The 16087-nt window shown below is 37.7% G+C and overlaps 1 protein-coding gene across 1 annotated transcript in view; it reads right to left on the minus strand.

Moving 5' to 3' along the window:
- The window catches only part of TRPC4 (transient receptor potential cation channel subfamily C member 4), a 154751-nt gene that overhangs the window by 56742 nt on the left and 81922 nt on the right, over positions 1 to 16087 (minus strand). The gene's annotated exons all lie outside the window — the stretch shown is intronic.

Raw genomic sequence — 16087 nt, forward strand, 5'->3', positions numbered from 1 at the left:
TAGTTCTTTCCCCCTATGAAGCTCTGCCATTTGTGGCAAAATATAAGTTTGATACCTCAAATGAAAACCTGCAGCAACTCCCACTGTCCTCGTAAAGAGAGTTGTCTAAATAATGCCAGTTTCTTTCATGGTGAAGAACCAGAGTGATAAAGGAACCCATAAAGAGCCTGTTTGACTTGAGTTTTACATACGCACCACTTTTAGGGATATTCAGACTACAACTACAACTACACTGAAGAAACCAGTGACTGAATTTGAGCACTGGATCCCAGTCATCCCCGTTGTCTATTTGGTCTCGGTGGTTCTACTTTTGACCCCTCCAGTCAGCACACTCCTCCAGAGTGTTTTTTTATGAATCCCTCTGTGTCACTTGATCTTAGGGTGAGGCTATGGTCTGCTTTCACTTAGCAGTACAGACAGTGTCTCAAGGACACTGCACATTTTACTGATTTATGACTTATGTTTCTGTGTTAGACTGGTGTTTCTAAAATTCCTTACATGCTCCTAGAAATTGTATAACTCGAGATATTTTTGTTTCCACAGCTATTTCTTATGGCGATGGCGTAGAACACATTGGCTTATAGCTCCAGGTAAAGGACTATCTTCTATTTTAAAATGTGGAGGAAAATGACTATTTGCAAAAAGCTAAAGGTGGAAGATGTATGCATGGAATGGTATAAGTAAAGACCACACTGCAGTCCCTGAAGGTTTGAGGCCACATTCTTCCTCAATATATCACAGGCAGTTTGTTTACTGACAGAGAAATACACTCCATAGGCTATTGTCACTGCTCGTATGACATGCATGCCCTAACTTCTGCTCCAGCAAGTCAGAAAGGGTACATTTCTAAGAGAGTTGCTCCTTAATACTTGTGAAAGATGGCTCACTCGTACTCTGAAGGAATATTTTCTTCTGCTTCCTTTGCATTCTTCTGTAGTGTTAAGCAGATGCATCCTGATTATATGCATGAAATCATGATTGCCTAAACAGAAATTTATTTGAGAATCAGACATATTTTATAATTAAGAATAAAGAAACATATTGTGTAGTAAGAGATAAGTAAATACAGAGAAAAAATCTCAAGCAAATCTATAAAAGCACTGAAGTTCCTACATGATGTGCAATTTAATTTTGGATTGCACAGGTACCTTTCCCACCCCCTGCTTTCATATGTAACATACAGGTTTTAATGAAATCAGCCATCTGGAGAACTTCTGCCTTGACCCACAGGAAGGCTCAGTGATGCCTCCTGAGCTAGAGTCAAGTTCAGTTTCTATTTTTTTCCACAATATCCAGACTGAAGCTGTACAGGTGGTCTCATGTCAATACCATAAAATGCTGCAATCAGGAAAACAATCTCTCTTCTTTACTCCTGGAATACTCCTTTTCTGAGATGATGGTGTTCCTCTCTATTCCTTACTGCTGACTACTCTGTAAGTCAGTTCCAAGGCTGAAAGAAGCTTTAGTGCTCCTGACTCCATCTGTCATAGCAAACCCTTAATTATCTAACCTTGATAGCACACAAAGGCAAAACCTCAAATCCCGTTTTGTAAAGAATACTTGACAGCAGATAGAACTCACTACTGCTTTGGGGAAATGTTTTCCTTTTTCTTAAGTACTGAACTTACTGTATCTGTTACAAAACCCAGCTTTTCCATGGAAATTGAGGGATGATATATGACAGAGGAGCCAATGCTAACAGAATAATATTTATAGTTGTATTGATAAAATATTTATATTGGCAGTGTTTTGACTATGGTCAACATACATTAATTGCATTTGTGAAGGAAGGAAAGCAGAAAAGAAGGGAACCTTTTGCCTTAATTTCCCGCTTGAAAATTTCAAGATAATTTTCAACTAAATATTTTGGAGTAGTATCAGCATATTTGTTAAAAAGTTGGTAGATGAAGTATAATATACCATTGCTAAATACTCCAATTTTTTGCTTTCGCTTATAATACTAATTATTTGTGTTTGATTCCTGAAGAACAAAAAATAAATCTGTATATCTGAACACTTTCATATTCTATCTTCTGACATAATAAATACTTTTATACTGATTAACCCCTTTCCTTCCTTAATCTCAGCAGACTTCCACTGAACTTGGTCCAGTTTATTCATGCATCTGGATGCAGTATCCAGAGGTGGTCAAATGAGGGCTAATTAGAGGGCAACAATCACTTAACTCAGCTATGTTCCTGCTAATACAGTCTGAGTTATTGTTAGCTGCCTTTGCTGCTGGCCTCCTTTTCTGCATTGCTGCCAGTCATTCAGTTCCCAGCGTGTGTTACTGAAGGGACTTCTTCCTTCCCAGGTTCAGGACACTGAATTTGTCCATGCTGAATTTCACTAGGCTCCTGTTATCCTGTACCTCCAGTCTGTCTTGGTCTTCAAATGGCAGCTCTGTCTTCAGCATAACATCTGGTCTCTCTAATTTAGTGTCACCCACAAGCTTTAAGAGTGTAGTCTCTCATCTTCTCCAGGTCACTGATAAATCTGGGCCAGTACAGATCTTTGCAGCACCACAGATTTTATCTGCCTTCAGGTAGAGTAAGACACATTAGCCACAACCCTCTGACCTGTATCATCCACGCAGTTTTTGCCTCTCTTTTTCTTCCATCCAGACTGCAAACAAACTCTAAATGCAACAATATAGTGAGAAATGGTGTCAAAATGTAAGGTAAATGACATCTCTTTGGCTACAAATTTAGTGAGTGTCCAAGTGGTGTTTCTGTGGTCAAATACGTATATTCTAACTGAAAAAGCTGCAATATAAAAGTAAGTCAACTTCAAACAAATACAGTCTTAAGTATTGACAAGATTCTGTTTAACCATCATCTGTACACTGTAATTTGCAAAGATTATACTTGAAAGATCTGTCACTGAAAACAAAAGGTGCGCCTACCCCCAGACTACTTTTGCCAAGGTTTAGTACAATGGAAAGAGCAATTTTTCACAGCCAGGTAATTTACTGTAATGGAAATCATGATCTCTCTTCATTCAAGTGTGATTATCCTACTCACCTTTAATGTGATTTGACTAACATATTTGCATTGATGACAGGGCAACATGCAGGGAAAGAAAATATTTTTTCAGTGCATATAAAAGCTTAGTCTTTTATTTCAAGATTTTGACTGATTTTTAATAAGTTCAGCACAACATAAGTAGAGTCTCACGGGCTGTCATAGCTCTATCAACAGTTATTTCTTGCAAAACTTTCCATCTAATCTTTATAATCTTCATGTAAAATTGAAGATTTTTCCGTCAGACCAAACCTCTCAAATGCAACTTTATGGTGATGCTTACTTCTCCACGTGAAATCTGAAATCATCACACAATCTCTGTATGCTAGTGAAAAAAAGTTCCAGTATGGCATGATGGCAGCTCCCAAACACCTGTTTTTGCTAGAAGGAAGGTGCCACCTTTGTGAACAGTATGAGTCCTATAAATCTATCTTCCAAGGACACATTACCAGCTCTTCTGTAGGGTGGGTACATGGATCATGGTGGTCAGAGAAGTTATGTTTCATTGAAAAGTGAAGAGCAGATTCAAGAACATTGGTTCTTGGTATTAGTCCAGTGAACTCTGAAGCTCACATATTTCCATTGGACTGGTTGGCTCTTAAACTGTGTATCTCATGTCCAGAAACATTAAACTGCTTAGGAAGAGCTGATGTGAGATTGTTTGACCATGTCTACAACTCAGAAATGATCTGCCCAGACTGTGCAAGTGAGGCCTTGTTCCTACAGAAAGACAGATTTTTAATATAGAATCATAGAATTGTTTGGGTTGGAAGGGACCTTAAAATCATCTGTTTAGACTTCTCCCCTCTAAAAAGCTCTAGAGTGAATCTAAGCCCATGGAATCTAAATATGTAATTGTGTATAAACACTATAGGTATGTATTTGTGGTAATTTTCATTTCTCTCTGAATTTACATGCTAAGGCAGATCCTTAGATCACACAGTGCATTAAAGGAAAGCTGCATCTTCGACTACCAAAAGGATTCCAGCAAACAGGCCCTCAAGGTTCGTCTGTCTCACCTTAAGGGGCTTTTCCAGTTCTCAGAACAACAGAATATCAAGACTTAAAAAAAATTACCTTATGCCCTCTGCAACCTACCATCCAGAAATAACATATTATTCTTAAAGGATTTTACCTTCTTTTTAGTCTGTAGAAGACAACTAGCTACCCTGTGTCTTTTCTGCAATAAGTGTAAGTAACTTGGGCGGTGACAAAAATGATTTGGTTCTTAGATGACCTGAGTTGCTGGCTGGGGATGTCTTGTCTCTTCCCATTGACTATGAAGGGACTCAAGGCTAGCCTGCTGACATAGGTACCTTAGTTAAACACCTGAGGGTGTATGGAATGAGTCAGGCACTCACTGCACACACACACACACACACACACACACACTACAGCAATGGCTCCTTCTAGTTTCTTTCTAGATGCTATAAGGAAGACAGGAAATAAAGAGTCCAAGCCTTGAGTTAATTTTATTAACACCACGTTGAACTTTTTTACCTTCTGTTACACTTTCAGCTTGGCTTAATGTCAAATGCTGTGTAATTGTGTCATGTCTTTTTGTGATCCATAACACGGCTGCTAATGAAGCCTTTAAGGTTACCTATTTAACAACCTTTAATTTAAATGACTCTATTACCCTGGAAGTTAAATATCACTATCTTTTCTGCACAGCAGAGAGAGTAAAACATTTCCTTTTCCTCTTCAGCCACCTAAACCATAATGAGCTAGATTTTGTACTTGGGCAACAGAGCATAGTCATGTTGCACTTCGTAGACCTTCAACAATTTCTTCTTGCTGAAAATCTGCACTAATCTTTCCCACAAGTGTTAAGGACCCTCATATTTTTCACATTAATCAGGAATGAAACACATTCAAAGCATAAAAGCCATGATCTGATGTGATAAAGAACATGCCAGAAGACATCAGCTTAGGATTTGTTCTTTTATTCACAGGCATTTGCCCTCAGCTTTCCTCTGTTCTTCAAAACATTCTGTAAAATCCTTCTTTATCAAGTCCTTGCTTGCTTGCAAGTGCTCACCAACAACTGAGCCCATCTTCCTCCTAGCAAAGGAGTTCTCACTTTTTAAACCCTTTCCTCAAAATGTCTTTTTTTTGCTAAGTATCTCAACAACAATTTATTTTGCCTTGCTAAAACATTGCATCTTTCACTAGAGGAGTATCTGATATGAATACAATAAAGGAAACAGTAAATATCAAATTAAAATGGAAAGACCTGAATTAAAGCAAAAAGATGAAAAAAAACCCCAAAACAAAACACCCTATTTGGAGTTTCCAGAGAGATTACAGATTCAAAGTCGAGAATAAAACAAAAAATGAGTAGAAATAACAATTAATTCATTATGTCAGGGGAGAACAGAGAGGAGGCAAAGAAACACAGAAATTTAAGCAATTTGCACTGTCAAGATGCTATTCAATCACATATGCAGAAGACAGAGACACCTGCCCTTCCAGAATGGACTCATAGCTGTATGGAACTGGTCAAAAATAGTGATAAGTCACTAGTTGTAAAGAAAGGCAGCAGTCCTTAGATTCACATAGCTGTGTGACTTATGCTCTTTATAAAATATTGCCAGTTTCTGTTGCATGTGATATTGAGGGACAAATGACAGTATAGAATAGTGATCTCAAAGGCATCTTCCTCCCTATGCTACCACTAGTAGATGACAGTATTGCAATGAAACTCTGAATATTGCAAAACTGAACACCCAAGTTGAAATAAATTCCATTATAACTTTATTTATAGAAAAGTTGGTTTAAGACAGTCATGAGGACCTCTCTCCACCAGCCAATGGGGATAAATGGCAGCTCCAAAGGGCAAATAATGTCATTTTACATTAGATGAACAGAATAATATTCTACAAGTGCCTATTCCTCTCCATTAATGACTAATACAGACTAAAGATCCAGTTTAAGGTTGAAACATCTAAATTTAGGCCCACATAAGTAGTGTGCCTTACTTAACTTGAAGTTCCCATCATCATGACTATCTAGTTAATATAGTCAGTGGATCCTAGGAAGAAATTTACCTTACATCTGGAGATACAATTCAGTAACCTATATACAGACATCTAGTAGTGTTTCAGGTGTCCTGAACTATACTGGACTGTGGTTCCTGACCTAGAAGGGTATGTATCCCCTGTAGGTATTGTGCCATATCTACTGACTCTCTTTATTCATCTCAGATAGCTTAGGTTATCTCAAATAACACTAGACATGTGGGCTTAGGAAACGGAATTGATCCCTAATGGCTGTTGAGCTGAGTCATGCTCTAGGACCCGTTGACTGTAATAGCAGCTTATACACATAGCTCACCTGTAAACAACAAGTAGACCTTAAGGACATTTCAGTTCCTATATCCCTTGTATCATTTGAGATGCCCGAGTATATCCAAGACATCTGCACAAAACTGAGATACCTGACACAGAAAATATGGGTTACTGTGTAAAGGAAACTATTAAATCCCTGACACACTTTTTAAAGGGATGTATACAAGTCAGAATGAATCTGCAATCTCTTGGGCTTACTGATCATCTGCCTAAGCAGAAAAACACAGCAAATAGAAAGCAGTTACATATCAGATAAGGAGATCAGTTCCTGAGTGAGTCTGCAAAGTACATCATGCAACATATTTAACTTGCTAAATGGTCTACTCCATTACTGTGGGACCAAATTTGATAAAAACACCAGAAAAAAAAAAAAAAACCTAAACAAACATGTGCTTTCAGTTCTCTCCTTTTTTCTTAATCTGGTTCAGCATGCCTTTGCACTGGTTTTAAACTGTGTAAGGTCCTGTAAACCTAGTGACATATAAACATAAGTGAAATTACAAAGAAAGTTAAGTGGCATAGAAGTAGAAGAAAGACTAGTTATATTCCATATTGATTAGTGATATTCATGATTAAAACTGATCTCTTTAAGCAACAAAAATAGCAACCTTTTCACAACCTTTCAGTAAAAAGTCAACATGCCTTTTTTTTTTTGTTGCAATCCTTACTTCAGTTCCCACAATAGTACTTAGCAGATATTGATGTATTGTTTTCCAGACAACTGAAGCTGTAACTAACAATAGAAATTTCCTCTGCGGTTTTGCCTTCAAAAGGCATAATCTCTACTTTGTTGCCGCATTAAAAGAAAGTTAAGGTTTTATTTTTAGATGAATAAATGGATGATACTGCATTCAGAGAAGCAAACAGAGAAAAATCCCCTTTTTTGGCCCAAGAAAACATTCTCTTAGGCAGACTCTAACTTGAAACAATCCTCAAAATTTCACAGAAGCTTAAGAAATAGAGCAGTTTCTACCCTGTGGTAACAGAGATTTCAGATTCCAAAGGCTCAGAGCCCATGTAAGGAGAAATGAATCCAGAGGGCAGCAAAGCTGGTGAAGGGGCTGGAGGACAAGTGTTATGAGGAGTATCTGAGGGAACTGGGTTTGTTTAGTCTGGTAGAAGAGGAAGCTGACGGGAGACCTTATCTGTCTCTCCAACTACCTCCACAACTACTAGGCTGTAGTGAGGTGGGTGTTGGACTGTCTTCTCAAGTAACCAGCGATGAGAGGAAATGTCCTGAAGTTCATCATTAGGAGCTGCAGTCAGCTTTGCAACATAATTACTACTCTGAAGGTGTTGGAATAAACAGGCCTTATTTGTAATTAAGGCCTGATGATGCTGGGCACAGCATAAATCCCATAAACAACAGGTACAACATGTATCTTGAAAATCCTATAATCCCAACACATAATAGAGGGTGTAAGTGGTTGAGGGTGCACTGCTGCATGTAGATAAAAGCACTGGGCTCCTATGGAAAGACAAGAAACTAAAGATCCACGCAGTGGGACTGATGTGGAAACTGATGGTGAAACTATGTATAGAACGAGGACTAGCTGTGCCCCAAAATCTACTGTGCAAGCTCATCTGAAGCACACTTCACAACTTTATCAGAAAGGACTAGGATAATCACAGAATCATAGAATAGTTTGGGTTGAGAGGGACCTTTCAAGGTCATCTAGTTCAATCTCCTCTGTAATAAGCAGGCACATCTTCAACTAGATCCAGTTGCTCAGAGCCCAGTCCAAACTGACCTTGAATGTTTTCAGGAATGGGGCATCCACCACCTCTTTGGGCAGCCTGTTCCAGTGTTCCACCACTCTCATTGTAAAAATTTTCTTCCTTTTATCTATTCTAAATTTACCTTCTTTTCGTTTAAAACTGTTACTCCTTGTTTTATTGCAATGGGCCCTCCTAAAAAGTTTGTCCTCATCATTTTTGTAGGCCATCTTTAAGTACTGAAAGGCTGCAATTAGGTCTCCCTGGAGTCTTCTATTCTCCAGGCTGAACAACCTCAACTCTCTTAGTCTTTCTACATAGGTGAGGTGTTCCATCCCCTGACCATTTTTGTGGCCCTACTCTGAACCCACTCCAACAGGTCCACATCTTCCCTGTGCTGAGGGCTCTAGCACATTCTCCGTGCTTATGGAACTCTCAGGGAGAAACTCTTTAGAAAGAGGAAGGAGTTTACCTCTTACTTTGGGAATCCTTTTGGGGCCGACTTATGAATTAGGCACCAGGAAACTCAAAATATGTGAATGTAAGCGATTGATTGAAGAGCCAACAGGCACAGACGGAGATTCAAGTGAGTATTCCAATAAACCTTTATGTGATTAGGGAGTTCACATGTTTAAGAAGCTAGACAGAAGCTACAGATACCTATACCTGACTTTAATCTAACTTGCAATCATCTTTCCAAAATGACTGAGCAAGCTGGTGGCAAAGGAAGGACTGAAATCCACTGTCCTACCTATTTAACCATATTGTCTCCTCTGTAATTGATCCTGGGAAATTAGAAGAGTTTCCTTTCATGACTTATGTGTCTTTACAAGGATCTTTTGTCCCTGGGGTCCTGTTTGACTTTTTCTGCCTCACAAGACAGAGACACTTAATTAGTGAAAAAAACACTCAAACAGAAATGTGTGAGACTCGTGGGTGTGAGACACTGATCTCCTGGTGTTCAGCCTAAGGAATGATTGCCTCTAAGCCTGAAGCTCCTTCTCTCTGCTGCTGTCATGGGTCTGTAGCTTTGCTGTTTAGGAGGCAAAGCAGCATTGGTGGATGAGGCCCAGGAATATTTGTAATAGTATTAGCCTTGTAGAAAGCGTAATAGAAAATGGGCAATGGGTGATGACATCTGCAATTCAGTAAGAAAAAGGAGCACTGCAGATAGTGCATATGCCTAACCTGCAGTGCTTAACCCTTTTGTTAGGATGTGACTGGCGGCAGCAGAAGTTGGCATTTCAAGGAATCACTACTAGTGCACATACAAGTTTCCCTACAAACCTGGAATAGTTTTAGCACCATGAGCTATTTTTTTTCTGCTTACTGTAACAAAACATTTGCTTAACAAACAAAATTTAGTGAAAAAAAATCTTTTACAATGTGAATAAATAAGGCAGTGCACATGATTTAATTTTGAATGTAAACCTATAGCTATAAAAATTTACAGTCCTTTTCCATCCCTCCATATACTTACTGGGGAATCTGGATGTTCTTCCTCCCACCCCTGCAAGAGCACCTAACCCATGGCTCAGGTTAGTTAGTTCCTACTTGAGGCAGACATCCCAGCAACACGTCTTTTAAGGAACACGCAGAAAAGGAACTGAATTAAAGATTTTAACTGTACTTAACTTGACAAGAGGGTTGCAACTTGTGTGCGGCATATAACATTCAAAGGTTGTTGATGCCTTCTGAGACATCATTAAATGATAGTACTGAGATTCATCTCTCCTTACATGGGCTCTGAGCCTTTGGAATCTGAAATCTCTGTTACCACAGGGTAGAAACTGCAATTCAGGAAAGAAGTTGTCTAACTTGCATCTCTGTTTTTGATGTATAGTGAAGTAATTCTTGTAATTGAAGTGCCATTTCCCTGCCCAGCCAAGGAGGCAGAGAGAAATGCCTCTGGATTTTACTTGGATGTCTTATCTTTTGCAGACAGGATCTCCCTCTGTGCATACCTCTGTCTTTTGACTGTATAAGGAATTTGCTCACATACTTTAGGACTGTTTCACCATGCCTTTAAAATGTATGCACGATTAAATGCTGTATTAAGCAGATGTGCTCCTACCCTGTGATTAAAGAACATTGTTTCTAGCAGCTCTAAGTACAGCTTCCACAGAGACATCTACACTTCATTCAGTTCTGCAGAACAGATCACCAATTAGAGTAAAACTTTAAGTATGTGTAGCAGATCAGCTACTTACATAATTTATGCTATTTAACAGTCTGTGGAGTCTTTGTCTATAAACATAGAGACTTTTTACATGATTTACAAAGAAAACATATGACTTCTTTCAGAGTACCTGGTTCTTGCCTGGAAAAATGTTTATTAAACTTTTTGAGTACTATGACTGAGAGTCTGCAGAAATTAGTCTTTTGGAGACATGGATCCAAACATGTATACATCAGTTCCCTCAGTTATGAGATTCGTAGACTAAATATACCTTCCTTTGGTGTTAAAAATGTCCAAATATTACCAGAGTCCATTTTTTCCCTGGAGTTTTGTTATTTCTCACATGGAGACTTCTGACTGCACCTTTCCAATCTTTTTGACAAATATTCACATACATAGTGACTCGCTAACACACGGCCACTGCATTTCTCTTTATCTTTCAGGTCCAAGGGCTTTTTAAACACAGGATAATTCTTAGATGTTGTGTTTCCAAATTAATTCCTGCTTGCAGAGTCAATAATTTGCATCAGAAACACTTTTAATGAGAAATTCATTATAATGACTACTAAAATTACCCAGAATCAATCAACCTGTGCTTCCAAAGGAAAGTTCTACTCTCTGAGGAAGTCTCCAAGGTTGACTTAGACTCTTAAATTGTAGTGCTGCCAGAGGAGCTGTACAGAAATTTCCAACATACCCAGATATATTTCCAGATATATTTCATATCTGAAAAAAACCCAATGTTCCCAACATAGTGGCAGTTTAAACATTAAAAAACACTACTAAGAACACGGCAACCTTTCATTTCAGTACTTCATAATTATTTTCCGTAGGCATTGTTGAGATATTCAATTTTGATGAAGGATAATTTTTTATTTTGATCTCATATATACTGTTTTGTATAATAACATAGTATGGATGACATTATGTATAAGCCTTGTATCATCAAGGATGTTAAAGTCCAAGTGAATTAAGGAGAAACTGCAGTCAAATGAAATGCTTTACTTTATTGAAATGAAGTTTTTAGACACTGACATGAAATGACAGATTTGACAATGCTTTCATTGAAAATTTCATTGAATTTGTGAAACATTACCATTTCATTACTGTGAAATATTTCCATTTTACTGAGACTGTATATTGCATAGAAAACTAGTGAACTGATGACTGCATTTTTAAATGCTCTCCTTTGAGCAGGAGCAAACAGATGACATTTATTCCGTAACAAATGACTTTTTTTATCTTGCAGCATCATTCTCCTAGAAAACGAGAATTGATCTATGAAATGTCACTATCATATTAGTCTATTTAAGATTTGATTAGCCAATTAATAATTCAGCGCTATTGTCCACTGCTGTGCATGAACAACATTTTATGGGAATATACGGGTTCGTGTAAAGTCGATATGTGATGACCTGGAGGTGCTGGTCGACAGCTGGCTTAATATGAGCTGTGTGCCGAGGTGGCCAAAAAGGCCAATAACATCCTGGCTTGTATCAGAAATGGTGTGGCCAGCAGAAGTAGAGAAGTGATCATGCCCCTGTACTTGGCACATTTCAAACTGTGTGTTTGGTTTTGGGCCCTTTTGCTATATGAAGAACGCTGATGGGCTAGATCGTGTCCAGGGGGCAGCAAAGCTGGTGAAGGGGCTGGAGGACAAGTGTTATGAGGAGTATCTGAGGGAACTGGGTTTGTTTAGTCTGGTAGAAGAGGAAGCTGACGGGAGACCTTATCTGTCTCTCCAACTACCTCCACAACTACTAGGCTGTAGTGAGGTGGGTGTTGGACTCTCTTCTCAAGTAACCAGTGATGAGAGGAAATGTCCTGAAGTTGCACCAGGGGAGATTTAGATTGGATATTAGTAAAACTTTCCTTACTGAAAGAGTGGTAAAGCATTGGACTGCACAGGGAAGTGGTAGAATCACCTGGAGGTGTTCTAAAAACTTGTAGATGTGGAACTTCTGGACATGGTTTAGTAGGCATGGTTGTACTGGGCTTATGGTTGGACTTAATGATCTTAGAGGTCTTTTCCAACCTTAATTATTCTATGGTACTATAATTCTATGATTCCGTAAGTGTAACACCTAAACAGAACTGAAACTAAACCAAAGCTAACTGAAGAGTGAGAGACACAGGTTTTGCCATGATTTCTCTATTAAAAAGTCCCACTATAAATGAAACAAAGCATACATTCTGCAATTAGTGGCAAAGATGGGTGGCTGTCTACAAATTATTATAGACTGCTACTGTGCTCTGCTAATTAACTGCATTGTTGCACCAGGGGTTTGCAATTTACTTGAGCTTAGAATGCCATACTAATATTACAGGTAGAATAACTTTTGCTTATCAATAATATACAGAATCAAGGATTTCCCTTCTACATCCTTAAATGAAGCTGCGGTTAAATTAGATAACATTTTTTTTTTTCTGTTTGGGTAAACAGGAAAACATTTCTCATTGCCCATTGTGTACTTAGAATTTAGCACAATAAAATTGTGAGCGACAGCTTTCACAACACAAAGCTCTCCCTTACCTAAAATAGTATAATACAGTAGATAATTAGACAATGAAATGTTTGTGCCCAATGCAGAGCAGCTGCGTGACATAAGGGAATCTCTCTTCTCTGCTGCCAGTTGTAGCCCAGGCAACACTAGGTGTTGGAAACAGGCCTCAGAAGCACCACCAACATGTTTTTTCTTATAATCAAACAGCACCAGTGGTGCAAAATGAACAGAAGAAAATGGTACCTGATGTGCTATGCCAAAAAATAAATTGTAAACACACAAGGTATACATGCAGATAATCTCTGATTCTGCCACCTAACTCAGAAGACATATCTTTCACAGTCTTGCCAGACATTAATCTGCAGTATAAGCTTTAAACTATGTTTCTTTAAACTTCATTAGTTATTAATGAAAGAAGACAGATGATTTTATCAGGGAAGTTTCTTCCTTGGTAATACATTGTAGGTGCACTCTGACATGACTCCACAGCACTGAGATGCCTTTTAACACTATATGAATGAGATGATCACAATATTACAGCAGGTGCGAAAGGAATGGAAGTGTAGAAGAGAAGCACCTTTCACTGTGAAGAACTTCAAATCCAATTGTCAGAAGCTTTTTGGTTGTGTGGAGAAGGTCCACTTCAGAGGAATCCAGTGACCATGTAGAAGCTCTGAGGATGAATATGCTTTCTTCATTTCCATCATTTTATCCACTGTTCCTACTTGATCTTGTGTGTTCGAGATTAAGCCAAGTTGTACTATGCAAAGCTAAGACTAAATTCAAGGTTTAGTTCTATATGTGTTCCATACCAAGTGGCTTATTAATATCAAGGGGAATTCCAGCCAGTAATTTTTAATGTTATTTGCAACTTGAAAGAAAGTATCTTTAACTCTTGAGAAATTAATTGTAAAAGCAATGTAAAAAGCCTCATGTTCCTATTATATTTGTTTTCATTCTTCATTCTCCATTATTTTGCTGCTTTTAATTGCAACTTCTAGACTTAGCTTGGATGTTCTGAACAATCAGACCCAACAGCTTACTCATGGAGATCCGACCTCAGCCCCAATATAGCACTAAAATGTCCTTTAGTAATAATTAGAATAAAGGTTGAGAAGGTTGAGATGTTAGGGTTACGTGGTGAGATAAGAATGGAGGACAATGCATTCTTATCTGCTTTGCTTCCTTGTTGGGATTTGTTGTGGGTTTGGTTTTTTTTTTAATATTATTATTTTGAGAGATCCATGTTTGCTCCTGTCATAATAGAAAAGTCTGTGGTAGAGAACTAACTCTTGGTGGTTAAGACACACAGGGCAGAAGAAGCAGATGTATTACACCAAACCAGTATTTTTAAACAAGTTAAGTCCAATATAACATATTAATGGGCTAGTCAAAATCCAGTCCACATTTTTTTATGCAATTTTAAAATTAAAATTTGTAAATTGCATCTGCTGCTTACTACAAAGCTTACTTTGGATAGTTGTAGTGTTAGGGTATATGAAATGTGAGAGCATTTTTTACTGTGAGGGTAGTGAAGCATGGGAACAGGTTGCCCAGAAAAGTCATGGATGCTCACACTGAGAGGTGTTCAAGGATAGGTTGGATGAGGCTTTGATAAACCTGATCTAGTGGAAGATGTCCCTGCTTATGGCAGGGGACCTGGAACTAGATGATCTTTAAGGTCCCCTCCAACCCAAACCATTCTATGATTCTATGATTTTATGATTGTATGATGATTTAATTATTTGTTCATTTAATTACCTATTTATAGGTTAATCATTATAAAAGAAAAAGAAAACAACAAAGAAAGTGATAAATACAACACAGAAATCAGGCTATAATAGAGGCAATGAAAAAGACCAAGACTTTAGCCACTGACAAATGGGCTGGCTGTAACTGCCTTGAGGAGAGTCAACATCGTCTTCATAACTGAAGTAAGGTTCTTGACCTTGGAGCTGTACCTAGAAGAATACTGCTGGAATCATCAAAAATCAAATGACTGATCAATTGCAGTTCCTACTATTTGCTCCAGCATCTAGCAAGGAATACATCTGGGAACACAACAAAAGAATCTAATATAACTTGATTTTACTTCAGGGAGACTGAAATGGTAGTGATAGTGGGAAGTATTTACAGAAATGGAAAATGTATGTAAAATATAAAATATCCACTGGTTTGGAATTGTCACACTACATCAGCATTGCTTAATGTTTGGTATTGTGAACAAGCAATGATGTATAATCAGCTGTATTACTGAAATTTAATTAGGCAAGGGAATCAGATGCAACTATAAAAAAACATTTCACCCTACAGATTTCTCTCATTGTCTCTAGCTCAAATTAAGAAAATTCAAGCTCTGTATTTAGGGTTTTTTAAAAAAAAAAAAAACAAAAACAAACATGAGATGTCAGACTTTTATTTCAATATATGAATTCTTTGGAAAACAGAAGTCCAAGCTAGAATTTCTTAAATGACGATAAGACAGAATTGGCATTTCAAGAAATAGAAATAGTAGTTGTTCAGAAAAGTCTGGAATAGTAGCATCTGAAAATAATTTATGCAAGTAGAGGACATGTTGCCTAAACATTATACTATAAAAAATAAAATTATGCAATGGATTTCCCGAAGGAAGAAAATGCATATTAGAAGACTCATGAAGTCAGACATCGAGTTATCTTTCCAGCAGTATTTCAGTAGGCCCCTACCTTCATAATAGCATCTTAGCATTACTAAATTGCATTTAAAATGGACAACAGAATCATTATGCTTTTGCTTATTATTCCTGCAAACCTTTCTCACATACTTAGTATATTAATGTATTTACTATTACATTTCACAGGACAGAGCTTCAGCAATGATAGATAGACTAGTCAAATAAAATACAAAAGGTTTTTAAGAGTTTGCCATATTTTATACTAACAAGTAACACTTAATCATTAACAGCGTTTGTCTTGCCTATACACCTCCACAGTTCAGCTGATTTTAGATGCATGGATTCTAAATGAGATGGTAATAAACATTCTGAAACAATGATGACCAGAGATCAAGTGAAGCTTTGGTAATACCAGGGCAACTATGCTCCTAACTCCTTTTTCAGATTCTTCTGCTTTTGCATGCACATAAGAACAGTATTTTTAAAAGAAATGTAGACATCCTCTCGTTCTAATTGAATATCTATATCAGTGAAGCAAACTCATTAATTTTAAACTGGCATGGAAACCAATATGCAGGTATCTCCATTTTGGATTTTTTATGAAAAACAATCTGAATGTTAAAATATTGGGAAGTCATGTATTGCTATTAGTCTTATGTTTC

The sequence above is a fragment of the Cuculus canorus genome, chromosome 1 (genome assembly GCF_017976375.1).
Source record: "Cuculus canorus isolate bCucCan1 chromosome 1, bCucCan1.pri, whole genome shotgun sequence".
NCBI lineage: Eukaryota > Metazoa > Chordata > Aves > Cuculiformes > Cuculidae > Cuculus > Cuculus canorus.